This window comes from Hydractinia symbiolongicarpus, chromosome 11, assembly GCF_029227915.1.
Source record: "Hydractinia symbiolongicarpus strain clone_291-10 chromosome 11, HSymV2.1, whole genome shotgun sequence".
NCBI classification, from domain to species: Eukaryota; Metazoa; Cnidaria; class Hydrozoa; order Anthoathecata; family Hydractiniidae; genus Hydractinia; species Hydractinia symbiolongicarpus.
The window spans coordinates 15648698-15669924 of NC_079885.1; the positions used below are offsets into that span (position 1 = coordinate 15648698).

At 40.3% G+C, this 21227-nt stretch overlaps 37 non-coding genes across 37 annotated transcripts; all 37 read left to right on the top strand.

Moving 5' to 3' along the window:
* The first annotated feature begins 256 nt into the window (after positions 1-256).
* LOC130615504 (5S ribosomal RNA) lies at positions 257-375 on the top strand. Its single transcript, XR_008976592.1, has one exon. It is a non-coding gene; the product is annotated as a 5S ribosomal RNA (ribosomal RNA).
* A 450-nt stretch (positions 376-825) lies between these two features.
* LOC130615603 (5S ribosomal RNA) lies at positions 826-944 on the top strand. The gene has a single exon (XR_008976690.1). It is a non-coding gene; the product is annotated as a 5S ribosomal RNA (ribosomal RNA).
* A 450-nt stretch (positions 945-1394) lies between these two features.
* Positions 1395-1513, top strand: LOC130616723 (5S ribosomal RNA). The gene has a single exon (XR_008977803.1). It is a non-coding gene; the product is annotated as a 5S ribosomal RNA (ribosomal RNA).
* Positions 1514-1963: 450 nt separating this feature from the next.
* On the top strand, positions 1964-2082 carry LOC130615190 (5S ribosomal RNA). Its single transcript, XR_008976280.1, has one exon. It is a non-coding gene; the product is annotated as a 5S ribosomal RNA (ribosomal RNA).
* Positions 2083-2532: 450 nt separating this feature from the next.
* On the top strand, positions 2533-2651 carry LOC130615191 (5S ribosomal RNA). Its single transcript, XR_008976281.1, has one exon. It is a non-coding gene; the product is annotated as a 5S ribosomal RNA (ribosomal RNA).
* A 450-nt stretch (positions 2652-3101) lies between these two features.
* On the top strand, positions 3102-3220 carry LOC130615708 (5S ribosomal RNA). The gene has a single exon (XR_008976796.1). It is a non-coding gene; the product is annotated as a 5S ribosomal RNA (ribosomal RNA).
* Positions 3221-3670: 450 nt separating this feature from the next.
* On the top strand, positions 3671-3789 carry LOC130615605 (5S ribosomal RNA). The gene has a single exon (XR_008976692.1). It is a non-coding gene; the product is annotated as a 5S ribosomal RNA (ribosomal RNA).
* Positions 3790-4239: 450 nt separating this feature from the next.
* Positions 4240-4358, top strand: LOC130617815 (5S ribosomal RNA). The gene has a single exon (XR_008978891.1). It is a non-coding gene; the product is annotated as a 5S ribosomal RNA (ribosomal RNA).
* Positions 4359-4808: 450 nt separating this feature from the next.
* LOC130615193 (5S ribosomal RNA) lies at positions 4809-4927 on the top strand. The gene has a single exon (XR_008976282.1). It is a non-coding gene; the product is annotated as a 5S ribosomal RNA (ribosomal RNA).
* A 450-nt stretch (positions 4928-5377) lies between these two features.
* LOC130615194 (5S ribosomal RNA) lies at positions 5378-5496 on the top strand. The gene has a single exon (XR_008976283.1). It is a non-coding gene; the product is annotated as a 5S ribosomal RNA (ribosomal RNA).
* Positions 5497-5946: 450 nt separating this feature from the next.
* Positions 5947-6065, top strand: LOC130615434 (5S ribosomal RNA). The gene has a single exon (XR_008976523.1). It is a non-coding gene; the product is annotated as a 5S ribosomal RNA (ribosomal RNA).
* Positions 6066-6515: 450 nt separating this feature from the next.
* Positions 6516-6634, top strand: LOC130616948 (5S ribosomal RNA). The gene has a single exon (XR_008978027.1). It is a non-coding gene; the product is annotated as a 5S ribosomal RNA (ribosomal RNA).
* Positions 6635-7084: 450 nt separating this feature from the next.
* On the top strand, positions 7085-7203 carry LOC130615606 (5S ribosomal RNA). Its single transcript, XR_008976694.1, has one exon. It is a non-coding gene; the product is annotated as a 5S ribosomal RNA (ribosomal RNA).
* Positions 7204-7653: 450 nt separating this feature from the next.
* LOC130617977 (5S ribosomal RNA) lies at positions 7654-7771 on the top strand. The gene has a single exon (XR_008979053.1). It is a non-coding gene; the product is annotated as a 5S ribosomal RNA (ribosomal RNA).
* A 450-nt stretch (positions 7772-8221) lies between these two features.
* Positions 8222-8340, top strand: LOC130615195 (5S ribosomal RNA). The gene has a single exon (XR_008976284.1). It is a non-coding gene; the product is annotated as a 5S ribosomal RNA (ribosomal RNA).
* A 450-nt stretch (positions 8341-8790) lies between these two features.
* LOC130615196 (5S ribosomal RNA) lies at positions 8791-8909 on the top strand. Its single transcript, XR_008976285.1, has one exon. It is a non-coding gene; the product is annotated as a 5S ribosomal RNA (ribosomal RNA).
* A 450-nt stretch (positions 8910-9359) lies between these two features.
* Positions 9360-9478, top strand: LOC130615197 (5S ribosomal RNA). Its single transcript, XR_008976287.1, has one exon. It is a non-coding gene; the product is annotated as a 5S ribosomal RNA (ribosomal RNA).
* Positions 9479-9928: 450 nt separating this feature from the next.
* Positions 9929-10047, top strand: LOC130616358 (5S ribosomal RNA). The gene has a single exon (XR_008977440.1). It is a non-coding gene; the product is annotated as a 5S ribosomal RNA (ribosomal RNA).
* Positions 10048-10497: 450 nt separating this feature from the next.
* On the top strand, positions 10498-10616 carry LOC130616359 (5S ribosomal RNA). The gene has a single exon (XR_008977442.1). It is a non-coding gene; the product is annotated as a 5S ribosomal RNA (ribosomal RNA).
* Positions 10617-11066: 450 nt separating this feature from the next.
* On the top strand, positions 11067-11185 carry LOC130615199 (5S ribosomal RNA). Its single transcript, XR_008976289.1, has one exon. It is a non-coding gene; the product is annotated as a 5S ribosomal RNA (ribosomal RNA).
* A 450-nt stretch (positions 11186-11635) lies between these two features.
* LOC130617518 (5S ribosomal RNA) lies at positions 11636-11754 on the top strand. Its single transcript, XR_008978595.1, has one exon. It is a non-coding gene; the product is annotated as a 5S ribosomal RNA (ribosomal RNA).
* A 450-nt stretch (positions 11755-12204) lies between these two features.
* On the top strand, positions 12205-12323 carry LOC130615200 (5S ribosomal RNA). The gene has a single exon (XR_008976290.1). It is a non-coding gene; the product is annotated as a 5S ribosomal RNA (ribosomal RNA).
* Positions 12324-12773: 450 nt separating this feature from the next.
* LOC130616565 (5S ribosomal RNA) lies at positions 12774-12892 on the top strand. The gene has a single exon (XR_008977646.1). It is a non-coding gene; the product is annotated as a 5S ribosomal RNA (ribosomal RNA).
* Positions 12893-13342: 450 nt separating this feature from the next.
* Positions 13343-13461, top strand: LOC130617519 (5S ribosomal RNA). Its single transcript, XR_008978597.1, has one exon. It is a non-coding gene; the product is annotated as a 5S ribosomal RNA (ribosomal RNA).
* Positions 13462-13911: 450 nt separating this feature from the next.
* On the top strand, positions 13912-14030 carry LOC130615201 (5S ribosomal RNA). Its single transcript, XR_008976291.1, has one exon. It is a non-coding gene; the product is annotated as a 5S ribosomal RNA (ribosomal RNA).
* Positions 14031-14480: 450 nt separating this feature from the next.
* On the top strand, positions 14481-14599 carry LOC130615697 (5S ribosomal RNA). Its single transcript, XR_008976785.1, has one exon. It is a non-coding gene; the product is annotated as a 5S ribosomal RNA (ribosomal RNA).
* Positions 14600-15051: 452 nt separating this feature from the next.
* On the top strand, positions 15052-15170 carry LOC130617280 (5S ribosomal RNA). Its single transcript, XR_008978358.1, has one exon. It is a non-coding gene; the product is annotated as a 5S ribosomal RNA (ribosomal RNA).
* Positions 15171-15620: 450 nt separating this feature from the next.
* LOC130616735 (5S ribosomal RNA) lies at positions 15621-15739 on the top strand. The gene has a single exon (XR_008977816.1). It is a non-coding gene; the product is annotated as a 5S ribosomal RNA (ribosomal RNA).
* A 450-nt stretch (positions 15740-16189) lies between these two features.
* LOC130616748 (5S ribosomal RNA) lies at positions 16190-16308 on the top strand. The gene has a single exon (XR_008977828.1). It is a non-coding gene; the product is annotated as a 5S ribosomal RNA (ribosomal RNA).
* A 450-nt stretch (positions 16309-16758) lies between these two features.
* On the top strand, positions 16759-16877 carry LOC130615924 (5S ribosomal RNA). Its single transcript, XR_008977009.1, has one exon. It is a non-coding gene; the product is annotated as a 5S ribosomal RNA (ribosomal RNA).
* A 450-nt stretch (positions 16878-17327) lies between these two features.
* Positions 17328-17446, top strand: LOC130615607 (5S ribosomal RNA). Its single transcript, XR_008976695.1, has one exon. It is a non-coding gene; the product is annotated as a 5S ribosomal RNA (ribosomal RNA).
* A 450-nt stretch (positions 17447-17896) lies between these two features.
* LOC130615507 (5S ribosomal RNA) lies at positions 17897-18015 on the top strand. Its single transcript, XR_008976596.1, has one exon. It is a non-coding gene; the product is annotated as a 5S ribosomal RNA (ribosomal RNA).
* Positions 18016-18465: 450 nt separating this feature from the next.
* On the top strand, positions 18466-18584 carry LOC130615698 (5S ribosomal RNA). Its single transcript, XR_008976786.1, has one exon. It is a non-coding gene; the product is annotated as a 5S ribosomal RNA (ribosomal RNA).
* A 450-nt stretch (positions 18585-19034) lies between these two features.
* Positions 19035-19153, top strand: LOC130616290 (5S ribosomal RNA). The gene has a single exon (XR_008977372.1). It is a non-coding gene; the product is annotated as a 5S ribosomal RNA (ribosomal RNA).
* Positions 19154-19603: 450 nt separating this feature from the next.
* On the top strand, positions 19604-19722 carry LOC130615572 (5S ribosomal RNA). Its single transcript, XR_008976661.1, has one exon. It is a non-coding gene; the product is annotated as a 5S ribosomal RNA (ribosomal RNA).
* A 450-nt stretch (positions 19723-20172) lies between these two features.
* On the top strand, positions 20173-20291 carry LOC130618018 (5S ribosomal RNA). The gene has a single exon (XR_008979094.1). It is a non-coding gene; the product is annotated as a 5S ribosomal RNA (ribosomal RNA).
* Positions 20292-20741: 450 nt separating this feature from the next.
* LOC130618019 (5S ribosomal RNA) lies at positions 20742-20860 on the top strand. Its single transcript, XR_008979095.1, has one exon. It is a non-coding gene; the product is annotated as a 5S ribosomal RNA (ribosomal RNA).
* Positions 20861-21227: the final 367 nt, after the last annotated feature.

Consider the following 21227-nt stretch of genomic DNA (forward strand, 5'->3'; position numbering starts at 1 on the left):
GTAGTAACTTTGCTAATTAACTTTGTCATATGAAAATTAAGTCGGAAAGCACCCTAGATTTCCTTCGTTGGAACTTTTTACGGGAAATCATAAAGCGCATGGTTGTCGTAATTAATGGATAGCGCTTGAAATGAGCTTTCAAATGCACATAAACACGACCTATTTCGAATGATCCAGTCAAGAAATATGACCTTTAAAGTTTGAACCATTTTCGATGTAATGTGCTAATAAATCGTAGATATCTGCCCGTTTGTTTGTCTACGACCATACCACGATGAACACACCTGTTCTCGTCCGATCACGGAAGTTAAGCATCGTCGGGCCGGGATAGTACTTGGATGGGGGACCGCCTGGGAGCTCCCGGTGTCGTAGGCTATTGACTTTTTCACGTTACATTATTTATCATTACGACTGTGACGTATCTTTTTTACGAAATAGCCGCTGAGTAAATCAAGAAAGAGACATGATTAGAAGTTGCTTTCCCTTCAAAACGGCTACGATCTGGCAGCAATAAATGCGCCAAGTCGCAAATGAATGGATTACAAGCGTCAGACAAAGAAAATGGCGATGTAGTTACTTTGCTAATTAACTTTGTCATAATAAAATTAAGTCGGAAAGCACCCTAGATTTCCTTCGTTGGAACTTTTTACCGGAAATCATAAAGCGCATTATTGTTGTCAAGAATCGATAGCGCTTGAAATGAGCTTTCAAATGCACATAAAAACGACCTATTTCGGATGATCCAGTCAAGAAATATGACCTTTAAAGTTTAAACCATTTTCGATGTAATGTGCTAATAAATCGTAGATATCTGCCCGTTTGTTTGTTTACGACCATACCACGATGAACACACCTGTTCTCGTCCGATCACGGAAGTTAAGCATCGTCGGGCCGGGATAGTACTTGGATGGGGGACCGCCTGGGAACTCCCGGTGTCGTAGGCTATTGAATTTTTCACGTTACATTATTTATCATTACGACTGTGACGTATCTTTTTTACGAAATAGCCGCTGAGTAAATCAAGAAAGAGACATGATTGGAAGTTGCTTTCCCTTCAAAACGGCTACAATCTTGCTGCAATAAATGCGCCACGTCGCAAATAAATGGATTACGAGCGTCAGACAAAGAAAATGGCGATCTAGTTACTTTGCTAATTAACTTTGTCATATGAAAATTAAGTCTGAAAGTACCCTAGATTGCCTTTCTTGGAACTTTTTACCGGAAATCTTAAAGCGCATTATTGTCGTAATTAATGGATAGCGCTTGAAACGAGCTTTCAAATGCACATAAACACAACCTTTTTCGGATAATCCAGTCAAGAAATATGACCTTTAAAATTTAAACCATTTTTGATGTAATGTGCTAATAAATCGTAGATATCTGCCCGTTTGTTTGTCTACGACCATACCACGATGAACACACCTGTTCTCGTCCGATCACGGAAGTTAAGCATCGTTGGGCCGGGATAGTACTTGGATGGGGGACCGCCTGGGAACTCCCGGTGTCGTAGGCTATTGACTTTTTCACGTTACATCATTTATCATTACGACTGTGACGTATCTTTTTTACGAAATAGCCGCTGAGTAAATCAAGAAAGAGACATGATTAGAAGTTGCTTTCCCTTCAAAACGGCTACGATCTGGCAGCAATAAATGCGCCAAGTCGCAAATGAATGGATTACAAGCGTCAGACAAAGAAAATGGCGATGTAGTTACTTTGCTAATTAACTTTGTCATAATAAAATTAAGTCGGAAAGCACCCTAGATTTCCTTCGTTGGAACTTTTTACCGGAAATCATAAAGCGCATTATTGTTGTCAAGAATCGATAGCGCTTAAAAAGAGCTATCAAACGCATATAAACACGACCTATTTCGAATGATCCAGTCAAGAAATATGACCTTTAAAGTTTGAACCATTTTCGATGTAATGTGCTAATAAATCGTAGATATCTGCCCGTTTGTTTGTCTACGACCATACCACGATGAACACACCTGTTCTCGTCCGATCACGGAAGTTAAGCATCGTCGGGCCGGGATAGTACTTGGATGGGGGACCGCCTGGGAACTCCCGGTGTCGTAGGCTATTGACTTTTTCACGTTACATTATTTATCATTACGACTGTGACGTATCTTTTTTACGAAATAGCCGCTGAGTAAATCAAGAAAGAGACATGATTAGAAGTTGCTTTCCCTTCAAAACGGCTACGATCTGGCAGCAATAAATGCGCCAAGTCGCAAATGAATGGATTACGAGCGTCAGACAAAGAAAATGGCGATGTAGTAACTTTGCTAATTAACTTTGTCATATGAAAATTAAGTCGGAAAGCACCCTAGATTTCCTTCGTTGGAACTTTTTACCGGAAATCATAAAGCGCATGGTTGTCGTCATTAATGGATAGCGCTTGAAATGAGCTTTCAAATGCACATAAACACGACCTATTTCGAATGATCCAGTCAAGAAATATGACCTTTAAAGTTTGAACCATTTTCGATGTAATGTGCTAATAAATCGTAGATATCTGCCCGTTTGTTTGTCTACGACCATACCACGATGAACACACCTGTTCTCGTCCGATCACGGAAGTTAAGCATCGTCGGGCCGGGATAGTACTTGGATGGGGGACCGCCTGGGAACTCCCGGTGTCGTAGGCTATTGACTTTTTCACGTTACATTATTTATCATTACGACTGTGACGTATCTTTTTTACGAAATAGCCGCTGAGTAAATCAAGAAAGAGACATGATTAGAAGTTGCTTTCCCTTCAAAACGGCTACGATCTGGCAGCAATAAATGCGCCAAGTCGCAAATGAATGGATTACAAGCGTCAGACAAAGAAAATGGCGATGTAGTTACTTTGCTAATTAACTTTGTCATAATAAAATTAAGTCGGAAAGCACCCTAGATTTCCTTCGTTGGAACTTTTTACCGGAAATCATAAAGCGCATTATTGTTGTCAAGAATCGATAGCGCTTAAAAAGAGCTGTCAAACGCACATAAACACGACCTATTTCGAATGATCCAGTCAAGAAATATGACCTTTAAAGTTTGAACCATTTTCGATGTAATGTGCTAATAAATCGTAGATATCTGCCCGTTTGTTTGTCTACGACCATACCACGATGAACACACCTGTTCTCGTCCGATCACGGAAGTTAAGCATCGTTGGGCCGGGATGGTACTTGGATGGGGGACCGCCTGGGAACTCCCGGTGTCGTAGGCTTTTGACTTTTTCACGTTACATTATTTATCATTACGACTGTGACGTATCTTTTTTACGAAATAGCCGCTGAGTAAATCAAGAAAGAGACATGATTAGAAGTTGCTTTCCCTTCAAAACGGCTACGATCTGGCAGCAATAAATGCGCCAAGTCGCAAATGAATGGATTACGAGCGTCAGACAAAGAAGATGGCGATGTAGTAACTTTGCTAATTAACTTTGTCATATGAAAATTAAGTCGGAAAGCACCCTAGATTTCCTTCGTTGGAACTTTTTACCGGAAATCATAAAGCGCATGGTTGTCGTAATTAATGGATAGCGCTTGAAATGAGCTTTCAAATGCACATAAAAACGACCTATTTCGGATGATCCAGTCAAGAAATATGACCTTTAAAGTTTAAACCATTTTCGATGTAATGTGCTAATAAATCGTAGATATCTGCCCGTTTGTTTGTTTACGACCATACCACGATGAACACACCTGTTCTCGTCCGATCACGGAAGTTAAGCATCGTCGGGCCGGGATAGTACTTGGATGGGGGACCGCCTGGGAACTCCCGGTGTCGTAGGCTATTGACTTTTTCACGTTACATTATTTATCATTACGACTGTGACGTATCTTTTTTACGAAATAGCCGCTGAGTAAATCAAGAAAGAGACATGATTAGAAGTTGCTTTCCCTTCAAAACGGCTACGATCTGGCAGCAATAAATGCGCCAAGTCGCAAATGAATGGATTACGAGCGTCAGACAAAGAAAATAGCGGTGTACTTACTTTGCTAACTAATTTTGTCATATGAAAATTAAGTCTGAAAGTACCCTAGATTTCCTTCGTTGGAACTTTTTACCGGAAATCTTAAAGCGCATTATTGTCGTAATTAACGAATAGCGCTTGAAATGAGCTTTCAAATGCACATAAACACGACCTATTTCGGATAATCCAGTCAAGAAATATGACCTTTAAAGTTTAAACCATATTCGATGTAATGTGCTAATAAATCGTAGATATCTGCCCGTTTGTTTGTCTACGACCATACCACGATGAACACACCTGTTCTCGTCAGATCACGGAAGTTAAGCATCGTTGGGCCGGGATAGTACTTGGATGGGGGACCGCCTGGGAACTCCCGGTGTCGTAGGCTATTGACTTTTTCACGTTACATTATTTATCATTACGACTGGGACGTATCTTTTTTACGCAATAGCCGCTGAGTAAATCAAGAAAGAGACATGATTAGAAGTTGCTTTCCCTTCAAAACGGCTACGATCTGGCAGCAATAAATGCGCCAAGTCGCAAATGAATGGATTACGAGCGTCAGACAAAGAAAATGGCGATGTAGTAACTTTGCTAATTAACTTTGTCATATGAAAATTAAGTCGGAAAGGACCCTAGATTTCCATCGTTGGAACTTTTTACCGGAAATCATAAAGGGCATTATTGTTGTCAAGAATCGATAGCGCTTAAAAAGAGCTGTCAAACGCACATAAACACGACCTATTTCGAATGATCCAGTCAAGAAATATGACCTTTAAAGTTTGAACCATTTTCGATGTAATGTGCTAATAAATCGTAGATATCTGCCCGTTTGTTTGTCTACGACCATACCACGATGAACACACCTGTTCTCGTCCGATCACGGAAGTTAAGCATCGTCGGGCCGGGATAGTACTTGGATGGGGGACCGCCTGGGAACTCCCGGTGTCGTAGGCTATTGACTTTTTCAGGTTACATTATTTATCATTACGACTGTGACGTATCTTTTTTACGAAATAGCCGCTGAGTAAATCAAGAAAGAGACATGATTAGAAGTTGCTTTCCCTTCAAAACGGCTACGATCTGGCAGCAATAAATGCGCCAAGTCGCAAATGAATGGATTACAAGCGTCAGACAAAGAAAATGGCGATGTAGTTACTTTGCTAATTAACTTTGTCATAATAAAATTAAGTCGGAAAGCACCCTAGATTTCCTTCGTTGGAACTTTTTACCGGAAATCATAAAGCGCATTATTGTTGTCAAGAATCGATAGCGCTTAAAAAGAGCTGTCAAACGCACATAAACACGACCTATTTCGAATGATCCAGTCAAGAAATATGACCTTTAAAGTTTGAACCATTTTCGATGTAATGTGCTAATAAATCGTAGATATCTGCCCGTTTGTTTGTCTACGACCATACCACGATGAACACACCTGTTCTCGTCCGATCACGGAAGTTAAGCATCGTCGGGCCGGGATAGTACTTGGATGGGGGACCGCCTGGGAACTCCCGGTGTCGTAGGCTATTGACTTTTTCACGTTACATTATTTATCATTACGACTGTGACGTATCTTTTTTACGAAATAGCCGCTGAGTAAATCAAGAAAGAGACATGATTAGAAGTTGCTTTCCCTTCAAAACGGCTACGATCTGGCAGCAATAAATGCGCCAAGTCGCAAATGAATGGATTACGAGCGTCAGACAAAGAAAATGGCGATGTAGTAACTTTGCTAATTAACTTTGTCATATGAAAATTAAGTCGGAAAGCACCCTAGATTTCCTTCGTTGGAACTTTTTACCGGAAATCATAAAGCGCATGGTTGTCGTAATTAATGGATAGCGCTTGAAATGAGCTTTCAAATGCACATAAACACGACCTATTTCGAATGATCCAGTCAAGAAATATGACCTTTAAAGTTTGAACCATTTTCGATGTAATGTGCTAATAAATCGTAGATATCTGCCCGTTTGTTTGTCTACGACCATACCACGATGAACACACCTGTTCTCGTTCGATCACGGAAGTTAAGCATCGTCGGGCCGGGATAGTACTTGGATGGGGGACCGCCTGGGAACTCCCGGTGTCGTAGGCTATTGACTTTTTCACGTTACATTATTTATCATTACGACTGTGACGTATCTTTTTTACGAAATAGCCGCTGAGTAAATCAAGAAAGAGACATGATTAGAAGTTGCTTTCCCTTCAAAACGGCTACGATCTGGCAGCAATAAATGCGCCAAGTCGCAAATGAATGGATTACAAGCGTCAGACAAAGAAAATGGCGATGTAGTTACTTTGCTAATTAACTTTGTCATAATAAAATTAAGTCGGAAAGCACCCTAGATTTCCTTCGTTGGAACTTTTTACCGGAAATCATAAAGCGCATTATTGTTGTCAAGAATCGATAGCGCTTAAAAAGAGCTGTCAAACGCACATAAACACGACCTATTTCGAATGATCCAGTCAAGAAATATGACCTTTAAAGTTTGAACCATTTTCGATGTAATGTGCTAATAAATCGTAGATATCTGCCCGTTTGTTTGTCTACGACCATACCACGATGAACACACCTGTTCTCGTCCGATCACGGAAGTTAAGCATCGTTGGGCCGGGATAGTACTTGGATGGGGGACCGCCTGGGAACTCCCGGTGTCGTAAGGTTTTGACTTTTTCACGTTACATTATTTATCATTACGACTGTGACGTATCTTTTTTACGAAATAGCCGCTGAGTAAATCAAGAAAGAGACATGATTAGAAGTTGCTTTCCCTTCAAAACGGCTACGATCTGGCAGCAATAAATGCGCCAAGTCGCAAATAAATGGATTACGAGCGTCAGACAAAGAAAATGGCGATGTAGTAACTTTGCTAATTAACTTTGTCATATGAAAATTAAGTCGGAAAGCACCCTAGATTTCCTTCGTTGGAACTTTTTACCGGAAATCATAATGCGCATGGTTGTCGTAATTAATGGATAGCGCTTGAAATGAGCTTTCAAATGCACATAAAAACGACCTATTTCGGATGATCCAGTCAAGAAATATGACCTTTAAAGTTTAAACCATTTTCGATGTAATGTGCTAATAAATCGTAGATATCTGCCCGTTTGTTTGTTTACGACCATACCACGATGAACACACCTGTTCTCGTCCGATCACGGAAGTTAAGCATCGTCGGGCCGGGATAGTACTTGGATGGGGGACCGCCTGGGAACTCCCGGTGTCGTAGGCTATTGACTTTTTCACGTTACATTATTTATCATTACGACTGTGACGTATCTTTTTTACGAAATAGCCGCTGAGTAAATCAAGAAAGAGACATGATTAGAAGTTGCTTTCCCTTCAAAACGGCTACGATCTGGCAGCAATAAATGCGCCAAGTCGCAAATGAATGGATTACGAGCGTCAGACAAAGAAAATAGCGGTGTACTTACTTTGCTAACTAATTTTGTCATATGAAAATTAAGTCTGAAAGTACCCTAGATTTCCTTCGTTGGAACTTTTTACCGGAAATCTTAAAGCGCATTATTGTCGTAATTAACGAATAGCGCTTGAAATGAGCTTTCAAATGCACATAAACACGACCTATTTCGGATAATCCAGTCAAGAAATATGACCTTTAAAGTTTAAACCATATTCGATGTAATGTGCTAATAAATCGTAGATATCTGCCCGTTTGTTTGTCTACGACCATACCACGAATACACACCTGTTCTCGTCAGATCACGGAAGTTAAGCATCGTTGGGCCGGGATAGTACTTGGATGGGGGACCGCCTGGGAACTCCCGGTGTCGTAGGCTATTGACTTTTTCACGTTACATTATTTATCATTACGACTGGGACGTATCTTTTTTACGCAATAGCCGCTGAGTAAATCAAGAAAAAGACATGATTAGAAGTTGCTTTCCCTTCAAAACGGCTACGATCTGGCAGCAATAAATGCGCCAAGTCGCAAATGAATGGATTACGAGCTTCAGACAAAGAAAATGGCGATGTAGTAACTTTGCTAATTAACTTTGTCATATGAAAATTAAGTCGGAAAGGACCCTAGATTTCCTTCGTTGGAACCTTTTACCGGAAATCATAAAGCGCATTATTGTTGTCAAGAATCGATAGCGCTTAAAAAGAGCTGTCAAACGCACATAAACACGACCTATTTCGAATGATCCAGTCAAGAAATATGACCTTTAAAGTTTGAACCATTTTCGATGTAATGTGCTAATAAATCGTAGATATCTGCCCGTTTGTTTGTCTACGACCATACCACGATGAACACACCTGTTCTCGTCCGATCACGGAAGTTAAGCATCGTCGGGCCGGGATAGTACTTGGATGGGGGACCGCCTGGGAACTCCCGGTGTCGTAGGCTATTGACTTTTTCAGGTTACATTATTTATCATTACGACTGTGACGTATCTTTTTTACGAAATAGCCGCTGAGTAAATCAAGAAAGAGACATGATTAGAAGTTGCTTTCCCTTCAAAACGGCTACGATCTGGCAGCAATAAATGCGCCAAGTCGCAAATGAATGGATTACAAGCGTCAGACAAAGAAAATGGCGATGTAGTTACATGGCTAATTAACTTTGTCATAATAAAATTAAGTCGGAAAGCACCCTAGATTTCCTTCGTTGGAACTTTTTACCGGAAATCATAAAGCGCATTATTGTTGTCAAGAATCGATAGCGCTTAAAAAGAGCTGTCAAACGCACATAAACACGACCTATTTCGAATGATCCAGTCAAGAAATATGACCTTTAAAGTTTGAACCATTTTCGATGTAATGTGCTAATAAATCGTAGATATCTGCCCGTTTGTTTGTCTACGACCATACCACGATGAACACACCTGTTCTCGTCCGATCACGGAAGTTAAGCATCGTCGGGCCGGGATAGTACTTGGATGGGGGACCGCCTGGGAACTCCCGGTGTCGTAGGCTATTGACTTTTTCACGTTACATTATTTATCATTACGACTGTGACGTATCTTTTTTACGAAATAGCCGCTGAGTAAATCAAGAAAGAGACATGATTAGAAGTTGCTTTCCCTTCAAAACGGCTACGATCTGGCAGCAATAAATGCGCCAAGTCGCAAATGAATGGATTACGAGCGTCAGACAAAGAAAATGGCGATGTAGTAACTTTGCTAATTAACTTTGTCATATGAAAATTAAGTCGGAAAGCACCCTAGATTTCCTTCGTTGGAACTTTTTACCGGAAATCATAAAGCGCATGGTTGTCGTAATTAATGGATAGCGCTTGAAATGAGCTTTCAAATGCACATAAACACGACCTATTTCGAATGATCCAGTCAAGAAATATGACCTTTAAAGTTTGAACCATTTTCGATGTAATGTGCTAATAAATCGTAGATATCTGCCCGTTTGTTTGTCTACGACCATACCACGATGAACACACCTGTTCTCGTCCGATCACGGAAGTTAAGCATCGTCGGGCCGGGATAGTACTTGGATGGGGGACCGCCTGGGAACTCCCGGTGTCGTAGGCTATTGACTTTTTCACGTTACATTATTTATCATTACGACTGTGACGTATCTTTTTTACGAAATAGCCGCTGAGTAAATCAAGAAAGAGACATGATTAGAAGTTGCTTTCCCTTCAAAACGGCTACGATCTGGCAGCAATAAATGCGCCAAGTCGCAAATGAATGGATTACAAGCGTCAGACAAAGAAAATGGCGATGTAGTTACTTTGCTAATTAACTTTGTCATAATAAAATTAAGTCGGAAAGCACCCTAGATTTCCTTCGTTGGAACTTTTTACCGGAAATCATAAAGCGCATTATTGTTGTCAAGAATCGATAGCGCTTAAAAAGAGCTGTCAAACGCACATAAACACGACCTATTTCGAATGATCCAGTCAAGAAATATGACCTTTAAAGTTTGAACCATTTTCGATGTAATGTGCTAATAAATCGTAGATATCTGCCCGTTTGTTTGTCTACGACCATACCACGATGAACAAACCTGTTCTCGTCCGATCACGGAAGTTAAGCATCGTCGGGCCGGGATAGTACTTGGATGGGGGACCGCCTGGGAACTCCCGGTGTCGTAGGCTATTGACTTTTTCACGTTACATTATTTATCATTACGACTGTGACGTATCTTTTTTACGAAATAGCCGCTGAGTAAATCAAGAAAGAGACATGATTAGAAGTTGCTTTCCCTTCAAAACGGCTACGATCTGGCAGCAATAAATGCGCCAAGTCGCAAATGAATGGATTACAAGCGTCAGACAAAGAAAATGGCGATGTAGTTACTTTGCTAATTAACTTTGTCATAATAAAATTAAGTCGGAAAGCACCCTAGATTTCCTTCGTTGGAACTTTTTACCGGAAATCATAAAGCGCATTATTGTTGTCAAGAATCGATAGCGCTTAAAAAGAGCTGTCAAACGCACATAAACACGACCTATTTCGAATGATCCAGTCAAGAAATATGACCTTTAAAGTTTGAACCATTTTCGATGTAATGTGCTAATAAATCGTAGATATCTGCCCGTTTGTTTGTCTACGACCATACCACGATGAACAAACCTGTTCTCGTCCGATCACGGAAGTTAAGCATCGTCGGGCCGGGATAGTACTTGGATGGGGGACCGCCTGGGAACTCCCGGTGTCGTAGGCTATTGACTTTTTCACGTTACATTATTTATCATTACGACTGTGACGTATCTTTTTTACGAAATAGCCGCTGAGTAAATCAAGAAAGAGACATGATTAGAAGTTGCTTTCCCTTCAAAACGGCTACGATCTGGCAGCAATAAATGCGCCAAGTCGCAAATAAATGGATTACAAGCGTCAGACAAAGAAAATGGCGATGTAGTTACTTTGCTAATTAACTTTGTCATAATAAAATTAAGTCGGAAAGCACCCTAGATTTCCTTCGTTGGAACTTTTTACCGGAAATCATAAAGCGCATTATTGTTGTCAAGAATCGATAGCGCTTAAAAAGAGCTGTCAAACGCACATAAACACGACCTATTTCGAATGATCCAGTCAAGAAATATGACCTTTAAAGTTTGAACCATTTTCGATGTAATGTGCTAATAAATCGTAGATATCTGCCCGTTTGTTTGTCTACGACCATACCACGATGAACACACCTGTTCTCGTCCGATCACGGAAGTTAAGCATCGTCGGGCCGGGATAGTACTTGGATGGGGGACCGCCTGGGAACTCCCGGTGTCGTAGGCTATTGACTTTTTCACGTTACATTATTTATCATTACGACTGTGACGTATCTTTTTTACGAAATAGCCGCTGAGTAAATCAAGAAAGAGACATGATTAGAAGTTGCTTTCCCTTCAAAACGGCTACGATCTGGCAGCAATAAATGCGCCAAGTCGCAAATGAATAGATTACGAGCGTCAGACAAAGAAAATGGCGATGTAGTTAATTTGCTAATTAACTTTGTCATATGAAAATTAAATCTGAAAGTACCCTAGATTGCCTTCGTTGGAACTTTTTACCGGAAATCTTAAAGCGCATTATTGTTGTAATTAATGGATAGCGCTTGAAACGAGCTTTCAAATGCACATAAACACAACCTATTTCGGATAATCCAGTCAAGAAATATGACCTTTAAAATTTAAACCATTTTTGATGTAATGTTCTAATAAATCGTAGATATCTGCCCGTTTGTTTGTCTTCGACCTTACCACGATAAACACACCTGTTCTCGTCCGATCACGGAAGTTAAGCATCGTTGGGCCGGGATAGTACTTGGATGGGGGACCGCCTGGGAACTCCCGGTGTCGTAGGCTATTGACTTTTTCACGTTACATTATTTATCATTAGGACTGGGACGTATCTTTTTTACGCAATAGCCGCTGAGTAAATCAAGAAAGAGACATGATTATAAGTTGCTTTCCCTTCAAAACGGCTACAATCTTGCTGCAATAAATGCGCCACGTCGCAAATAAATGGATTACGAGCGTCAGACAAAGAAAATGGCGATGTAGTTACTTTGCTAATTAACTTTGTCATATGAAAATTAAGTCTGAAAGTACCCTAGATTGCCTTCCTTGGAACTTTTTACCGGAAATCTTAAAGCGCATTATTGTCGTAATTAATGGATAGCGCTTGAAACGAGCTTTCAAATGCACATAAACACAACCTTTTTCGGATAATCCAGTCAAGAAATATGACCTTTAAAATTTAAACCATTTTTGATGTAATGTGCTAATAAATCGTAGATATCTGCCCGTTTGTTTGTCTACGACCATACCACGATGAACACACCTGTTCTCGTCCGATCACGGAAGTTAAGCATCGTCGGGCCGGGATAGTACTTGGATGGGGGACCGCCTGGGAACTCCCGGTGTCGTAGGCTATTGACTTTTTCACGTTACATTATTTATCATTACGACTGTGACGTATCTTTTTTACGAAATAGCCGCTGAGTAAATCAAGAAAGAGACATGATTAGAAGTTGCTTTCCCTTCAAAACGGCTACGATCTGGCAGCAATAAGTGCGCCAAGTCGCAAATGAATGGATTACGAGCGTCAGACAAAAAAAATGGCGATGTAGTTAATTTGCTAATTAACTTTGTCATATGAAAATTAAGTCTGAAAGTACCCTAGATTGCCTTCGTTGGAACTTTTTACCGGAAATCTTAAAGCGCATTATTGTCGTAATTAATGGATAGCGCTTGAAACGAGCTTTCAAATGCACATAAACACGACCTATTTCGGATATTCCAGTCAAGAAATATGACCTTTAAAATTTAAACCATTTTCGATGTAATGTGCTAATAAATCGTAGATATCTGCCCGTTTGTTTGTCTACGACCATACCACGATGAACACACCTGTTCTCGTCCGATCACGGAAGTTAAGCATCGTTGGGCCGGGATAGTACTTGGATGTGGGACCGCCTGGGAACTCCCGGTGTCGTAGGCTATTGACTTTTTCACGTTACATTATTTATCATTACGACTGGGACGTATCTTTTTTACGCACTAGCCGCTGAGTAAATCAAGTAAGGGACGTGATTAGAAGTTGCTTTCCCTTCAAAACGGCTACGATCTGGCAGCAATAAATGCGCCAAGTCGCAAATGAATAGATTACGAGCGTCAGACAAAGAAAATGGCGATGTAGTTAATTTGCTAATTAACTTTGTCATATGAAAATTAAATCTGAAAGTACCCTAGATTGCCTTCGTTGGAACTTTTTACCGGAAATCTTAAAGCGCATTATTGTTGTAATTAATGGATAGCGCTTGAAACGAGCTTTCAAATGCACATAAACACAACCTATTTCGGATAATCCAGTCAAGAAATATGACCTTTAAAATTTAAACCATTTTTGATGTAATGTTCTAATAAATCGTAGATATCTGCCCGTTTGTTTGTCTTCGACCTTACCACGATAAACACACCTGTTCTCGTCCGATCACGGAAGTTAAGCATCGTTGGGCCGGGATAGTACTTGGATGGGGGACCGCCTGGGAACTCCCGGTGTCGTAGGCTATTGACTTTTTCACGTTACATTATTTATCATTAGGACTGGGACGTATCTTTTTTACGCAATAGCCGCTGAGTAAATCAAGAAAGAGACATGATTATAAGTTGCTTTCCCTTCAAAACGGCTACAATCTTGCTGCAATAAATGCGCCACGTCGCAAATAAATGGATTACGAGCGTCAGACAAAGAAAATGGCGATGTAGTTACTTTGCTAATTAACTTTGTCATATGAAAATTAAGTCTGAAAGTACCCTAGATTGCCTTCCTTGGAACTTTTTACCGGAAATCTTAAAGCGCATTATTGTCGTAATTAATGGATAGCGCTTGAAACGAGCTTTCAAATGCACATAAACACAACCTTTTTCGGATAATCCAGTCAAGAAATATGACCTTTAAAATTTAAACCATTTTTGATGTAATGTGCTAATAAATCGTAGATATCTGCCCGTTTGTTTGTCTACGACCATACCACGATGAACACACCTGTTCTCGTCCGATCACGGAAGTTAAGCATCGTCGGGCCGGGATAGTACTTGGATGGGGGACCGCCTGGGAACTCCCGGTGTCGTAGGCTATTGACTTTTTCACGTTACATTATTTATCATTACGACTGTGACGTATCTTTTTTACGAAATAGCCGCTGAGTAAATCAAGAAAGAGACATGATTAGAAGTTGCTTTCCCTTCAAAACGGCTACGATCTGGCAGCAATAAGTGCGCCAAGTCGCAAATGAATGGATTACGAGCGTCAGACAAAAAAAATGGCGATGTAGTTAATTTGCTAATTAACTTTGTCATATGAAAATTAAGTCTGAAAGTACCCTAGATTGCCTTCGTTGGAACTTTTTACCGGAAATCTTAAAGCGCATTATTGTCGTAATTAATGGATAGCGCTTGAAACGAGCTTTCAAATGCACATAAACACGACCTATTTCGGATATTCCAGTCAAGAAATATGACCTTTAAAATTTAAACCATTTTCGATGTAATGTGCTAATAAATCGTAGATATCTGCCCGTTTGTTTGTCTACGACCATACCACGATAAACACACCTGTTCTCGTCCGATCACGGAAGTTAAGCATCGTTGGGCCGGGATAGTACTTGGATGGGGGACCGCCTGGGAACTCCTGGTGTCGTAGGCTATTGACTTTTTCACGTTACATTATTTATCATTAGGACTGGGACGTATCTTTTTTACGAAATAGCCGCTGAGTAAATCAAGAAAGAGACATGATTAGAATTTGCTTTCCCTTCAAAACGGCTACAATCTTGCTGCAATAAATGCGCCACGTCGCAAATAAATGGATTAAGAGCGTCAGACAAAGAAAATGGCGATGTAGTTACTTTGCTAATTAACTTTGTCATATGAAAATTAAGTCTGAAAGTACCCTAGATTGCCTTCGTTGGAACTTTTTACCGGAAATCTTAAAGCGCATTATTGTCGTAATTAATGTATAGCGCTTGAAACGAGCTTTCAAATGCACATAAACACAACCTCTTTTTTGGATAATCCAGTCAAGAAATATGACCTTTAAAATTTAAACCATTTTTGATGTAATGTGCTAATAAATCGTAGATATCTGCCCGTTTGCTTGTCTACGACCATACCAGGATGAACACACCTGTTCTCGTCCGATCACGGAAGTTAAGCATCGTTGGGCCGGGATAGTACTTGGATGGGGGACCGCCTGGGAACTCCCGGTGTCGCAGGCTATTGACTTTTTCACGTTACATTATTTATCATTACGACTGTGACGTATCTTTTTTACGAAATAGCCGCTGAGTAAATCAAGAAAGAGACATGATTAGAAGTTGCTTTCCCTTCAAAACGGCTACGATCTGGCAGAAATAAATGCGCCAAGTAGCAAATGAATGGATTACGTACGTCAGACAAAGAAAATGGCGATGTAGTTAATTTGCTAATTAACTTTGTCATATGAAAATTAAGTCTGAAAGTACCCTAGATTGCCTTCGTTGGAACTTTTTACCGGAAATCTTAAAGCGCATTATTGTCGTAACTAATGGATAGCGCTTGAAATGAGCTTTCAAATGCACATAAACACAACCTATTTCGGATAAGCCAGTCAAGAAATATGACCTTTAAAATTTAAACCATTTTTGATGTAATGTGCTAATAAATCGTAGATATCTGCCCGTTTGTTTGTCTACGACCATACCACGATGAACACACCTGTTCTCGTCCGATCACGGAAGTTAAGCATCGTTGGGCCGGGATAGTACTTGGATGGGGGACCGCCTGGGAACTCCCGGTGTCGTAGGCTATTGACTTTTTCACGTTGCATTATTTATCATTAGGACTGGGACGTATCTTTTTTACGCAATAGCCGCTGAGTAAATCAAGAAAGAGACATGATTATAAGTTGCTTTCCCTTCAAAACGGCTACAATCTTGCTGCAATAAATGCGCCACGTCGCAAATAAATGGATTAAGAGCGTCAGACAAAGAAAATGGCGATGTAGTTACTTTGCTAATTAACTTTGTCATATGAAAATTAAGTCTGAAAGTACCCTAGATTGCCTTCGTTGGAACTTTTTACCGGAAATCTTAAAGCGCATTATTGTCGTAATTAATGGATAGCGCTTGAAACGAGCTTTCAAATGCACATAAACACAACCTTTTTCGGATAATCCAGTCAAGAAATATGACCTTTAAAATTTAAACCATTTTTGATGTAATGTGCTAATAAATCGTAGATATCTGCCCGTTTGCTTGTCTACGACCATACCACGATGAACACACCTGTTCTCGTCCGATCACGGAAGTTAAGCATCGTTGGGCCGGGATAGTACTTGGATGGGGGACCGCCTGGGAACTCCCGGTGTCGTAGGCTATTGACTTTTTCACGTTACATTATTTATCATTACGACTGGGACGTATCTTTATTACGCAATAGGCGCTGAGTAAATCAAGAAAGAGACATGATTAGAAGTTGCTTTCCCTTCAAAACGGCTACAATCTTGCTGCAATAAATGCGCCACGTCGCAAATAAATGGATTACGAGCGTCAGACAAAGAAAATGGCGATGTAGTTACTTTGCTAATTAACTTTGTCATATGAAAATTAAGTCTGAAAGTACCTTAGATTGCCTTCGTTGGAACTTTTTACCGGAAATCTTAAAGCGCATGGTTGTCGTAATTAATGGATAGCGCTTGAAATGAGCTTTCAAATGCACATAAACACGACCTATTTCGGATGATCCAGTCAAGAAATATGACCTTTAAAATTTAAACCATTTTCGATGTAATGTGCTAATAAATCGTAGATATCTGCACGTTTGTTTGTCTACGACCATACCACGATAAACACACCTGTTCTCGTCCGATCACGGAAGTTAAGCATCGTTGGGCCGGGATAGTACTTGGATGGGGGACCGCCTGGGAACTCCTGGTGTTGTAGGCTATTGACTTTTTCACGTTACATTGTTTATCATTACGACTGGGACGTATCTTTTTTACGCAATAGCCGCTGAGTAAATCAAGAAAGACACATGATTAGAAGTTGCTTTCCCTTCAAAACGGCTACAATCTTGCTGCAATAAATGCGCCACGTCGCAAATGAATGGATTACGAGCGTCAGACAAAGAAAATGGCGATGTAGTTACTTTGCTAATTAACTTTGTCATATGAAAATTAAGTCTGAAAGCACCCTAGATTTCCTTCGTTGGAACTTTTTACCGGAAATCTTAAAGCGCATTATTGTCGTAATTAATGGATAGCGCTTGAAATGAGCTTTCAAATGCACATAAACACGACCTATTTCGGATAATGCAGTCAAGAAATATGACCTTTAAAATTTAAACCATTTTCGATGTAATGTGCTAATAAATCGTAGATATCTGCCCGTTTGTTTGTTTACGACCATACCACGATGAACACACCTGTTCTCGTCCGATCACGGAAGTTAAGCATCGTCGGGCCGGGATAGTACTTGGATGGGGGACCGCCTGGGAACTCCCGGTGTCGTAGGCTATTGACTTTTTCACGTTACATTATTTATCATTACGGCTGTGACGTATCTTTTTTACGAAATAGCCGCTGAGTAAATCAAGAAAGAGACATGATTAGAAGTTGCTTTCCCTTCAAAACGGCTACAATTTTGCTGCAATAAATGCGCCACGTCGCAAATGAATGGATTACGAGCGTCAGACAAAGAAAATGGCGATGTAGTTACTTTGCTAATTAACTTTGTCATATGAAAATTAAGTCTGAAAGCACCCTAGATTTCCTTCGTTGGAACTTTTTACCGGAAATCTTAAAGCGCATTATTGTCGTAATTAATGGATAGCGCTTGAAATGAGCTTTCAAATGCACATAAACACGACTTATTTCGGATAATCCAGTCAAGAAATATGACCTTTAAAATTTAAACCATTTTCGATGTAATGTGCTAATAAATCGTAGATATCTGCCCGTTTGTTTGTCTACGACCATACCACGATGAACACACCTGTTCTCGTCCGATCACGGAAGTTAAGCATCGTTGGGCCGGGATAGTACTTGGATGGGGGACCGCCTGGGAACTCCTGGTGTCGTAAGCTATTGACTTTTTCACGTTACATTATTTATCATTACGACTGGGACGTATCTTTTTTACGCAATAGCCGCTGAGTAAATCAAGAAAGAGACATGATTAGAAGTTGCTTTCCCTTCAAAACGGCTACAATCTTGCTGCAATAAATGCGCCACGTCGCAAATAAATGGATTACGAGCGTCAGACAAAGAAAATGGCGATGTAGTTACTTTGCTAATTAACTTTGTCATATGAAAATTAAGTCTGAAAGTACCCTAGATTGCCTTCGTTGGAACTTTTTACCGGAAATCTTAAAGCGCAGGGTTGTCGTAATTAATGGATAGCGCTTGAAATGAGCTTTCAAATGCACATAAACACGACCTATTTCGGATGATCCAGTCAAGAAATATGACCTTTAAAATTTAAACCATTTTCGATGTAATGTGCTAATAAATCGTAGATATCTGCCCGTTTGTTTGTCTACGACCATACCACGATAAACACACCTGTTCTCGTCCGATCACGGAAGTTAAGCATCGTTGGGCCGGGATAGTACTTGGATGGGGGACCGCCTGGGAACTCCTGGTGTCGTAGGCTATTGACTTTTTCACGTTACATTGTTTATCATTACGACTGGGACGTATCTTTTTTACGCAATAGCCGCTGAGTAAATCAAGAAAAAGACATGATTAGAAGTTGCTTTCCCTTCAAAACGGCTACAATCTTGCTGCAATAAATGCGCCACGTCGCAAATGAATGGATTACGAGCGTCAGACAAAGAAAATGGCGATGTAGCTAATTTGCTAATTAACTTTGTCATATGAAAATTAAGTCTGAAAGTACCCTAGATTGCCTTCGTTGGAACTTTTTACCGGAAATCTTAAAGCGCATGGTTGTCGTAATTAATGGATAGCGCTTGAAATGAGCTTTCAAATGCACATAAACACGACCTATTTCGGATGATCCAGTCAATAAATATGACCTTTAAAGTTTAAACCATTTTCGATGTAATGTGCTAATAAATCGTAGATATCTGCCCGTTTGTTTGTTTACGACCATACCACGATGAACACACCTGTTCTCGTCCGATCACGGAAGTTAAGCATCGTCGGGCCGGGATAGTACTTGGATGGGGGACCGCCAGGGAACTCCCGGTGTCGTAGGCTATTGACTTTTTCACGTTACATTATTTATCATTACGACTGTGACGTATCTTTTTTACGAAATAGCCGGTGAGTAAATCAAGAAAGAGACATGATTAGAAGTTGCTTTCCCTTCAAAACGGCTACAATCTTGCTGCAATAAATGCGCCACGTCGCAAATGAATGGATTACGAGCGTCAGACAAAGAAAATGGCGATGTAGTTACTTTGCTAATTAACTTTGTCATATGAAAATTAAGTCTGAAAGCACCCTAGATTTCCTTCGTTGGAACTTTTTACCGGAAATCTTAAAGCGCATTATTGTCGTAATTAATGGATAGCGCTTGAAATGAGCTTTCAAATGCACATAAACACGACCTATTTCGGATAATCCAGTCAAGAAATATGACCTTTAAAATTTAAACCATTTTCGATGTAATGTGCTAATAAATCGTAGATATCTGCCCGTTTGTTTGTCTACGACCATACCACGATGAACACACCTGTTCTCGTCCGATCACGGAAGTTAAGCATCGTTGGGCCGGGATAGTACTTGGATGGGGGACCACCTGGGAACTCCTGGTGTCGTAGGCTATTGACTTTTTCACGTTACATTATTTATCATTACGACTGGGACGTATCTTTTTTACGAAATAGCCGCTGAGTAAATCAAGAAAGAGACATGATTAGAAGTTGCTTTCCCTTCAAAACGGCTACGATCTGGCGGCAATAAATGCGCCAAGTCGCAAATGAATGGATTACGAGCGTCAGACAAAGAAAATGGCGATGTAGTTAATTTGCTAATTAACTTTGTCATATGAAAATTAAGTCTGAAAGTACCCTAGATTGCCTTCGTTGGAACTTTTTACCGGAAATCTTAAAGCGCATGGTTTTCGTAATTAATGGATAGCGCTTGAAATGAGCTTTCAAATGCACATAAACACGACCTATTTCGGATGATCCAGTCAATAAATATGACCTTTAAAGTTTAAACCATTTTCGATGTAATGTGCTAATAAATCATAGTTATCTGCCCGTTTGTGTGTCTACGACCATACCACGATGAACACACCTGTTCTCGTCCGATCACGGAAGTTAAGAATCCTCGGGCCGGGATAGTACTTGGATGGAGGACCGCCTGGGAACTCCCGGTGTCGTAGGCTATTGACTTTTTCACGTTACATTATTTATCATTACGACTGTGACGTATCTTTTTTACGCAATAGCCGCTGAGTAAATCAAGTAAGGGACATCATTAGAAGTTTCTTTCCCTTCAAAAGGGCTACGATCTGGCAGCATTAAATGCGCCACGTCGCAAATGAATGGATTACGAGCGTCAGACAAAGAGAATGGCGATGTAGCTAATTTGCTAATTAACTTTGTCATATGAAAATTAAGTCTGAAAGTACCCTAGATTGCCTTCGTTGGAACTTTTTACCGGAAATCTTAAAGCGCATGGTTGTCGTAATTAATGGATAGCGCTTGAAATGAGCTTTCAAATGCACATAAACACGACCTATTTCGGATGATCCAGTCAATAAATATGACCTTTAAAGTTTAAACCATTTTCGATGTAATGTGCTAATAAATCATAGATATCTGCCCGTTTGTGTGTCTACGACCATACCACGATGAACACACCTGTTCTCGTCCGATCACGGAAGTTAAGAATCCTCGGGCCGGGATAGTACTTGGATGGAGGACCGCCTGGGAACTCCCGGTGTCGTAGGCTATTGACTTTTTCACGTTACATTATTTATCATTACGACTGTGACGTATCTTTTTTACGCAATAGCCGCTGAGTAAATCAAGTAAGGGACATCATTAGAAGTTTCTTTCCCTTCAAAAGGGCTACGATCTGGCAGCATTAAATGCGCCACGTCGCAAATGAATGGATTACGTGCGTCAGACAAAGAGAATGGCGATGTAGCTAATTTGCTAATTAACTTTGTCATATGAAAATTAAGTCTGAAAGTACCCTAGATTGCCTTCGTTGGAACTTTTTACCGGAAATCTTAAAGCGCATGGTTTTCGTAATTAATTGATAGCGCTTGAAATGAGCTTTCAAATGCACATAAACACGACCTATTTCGGATGAT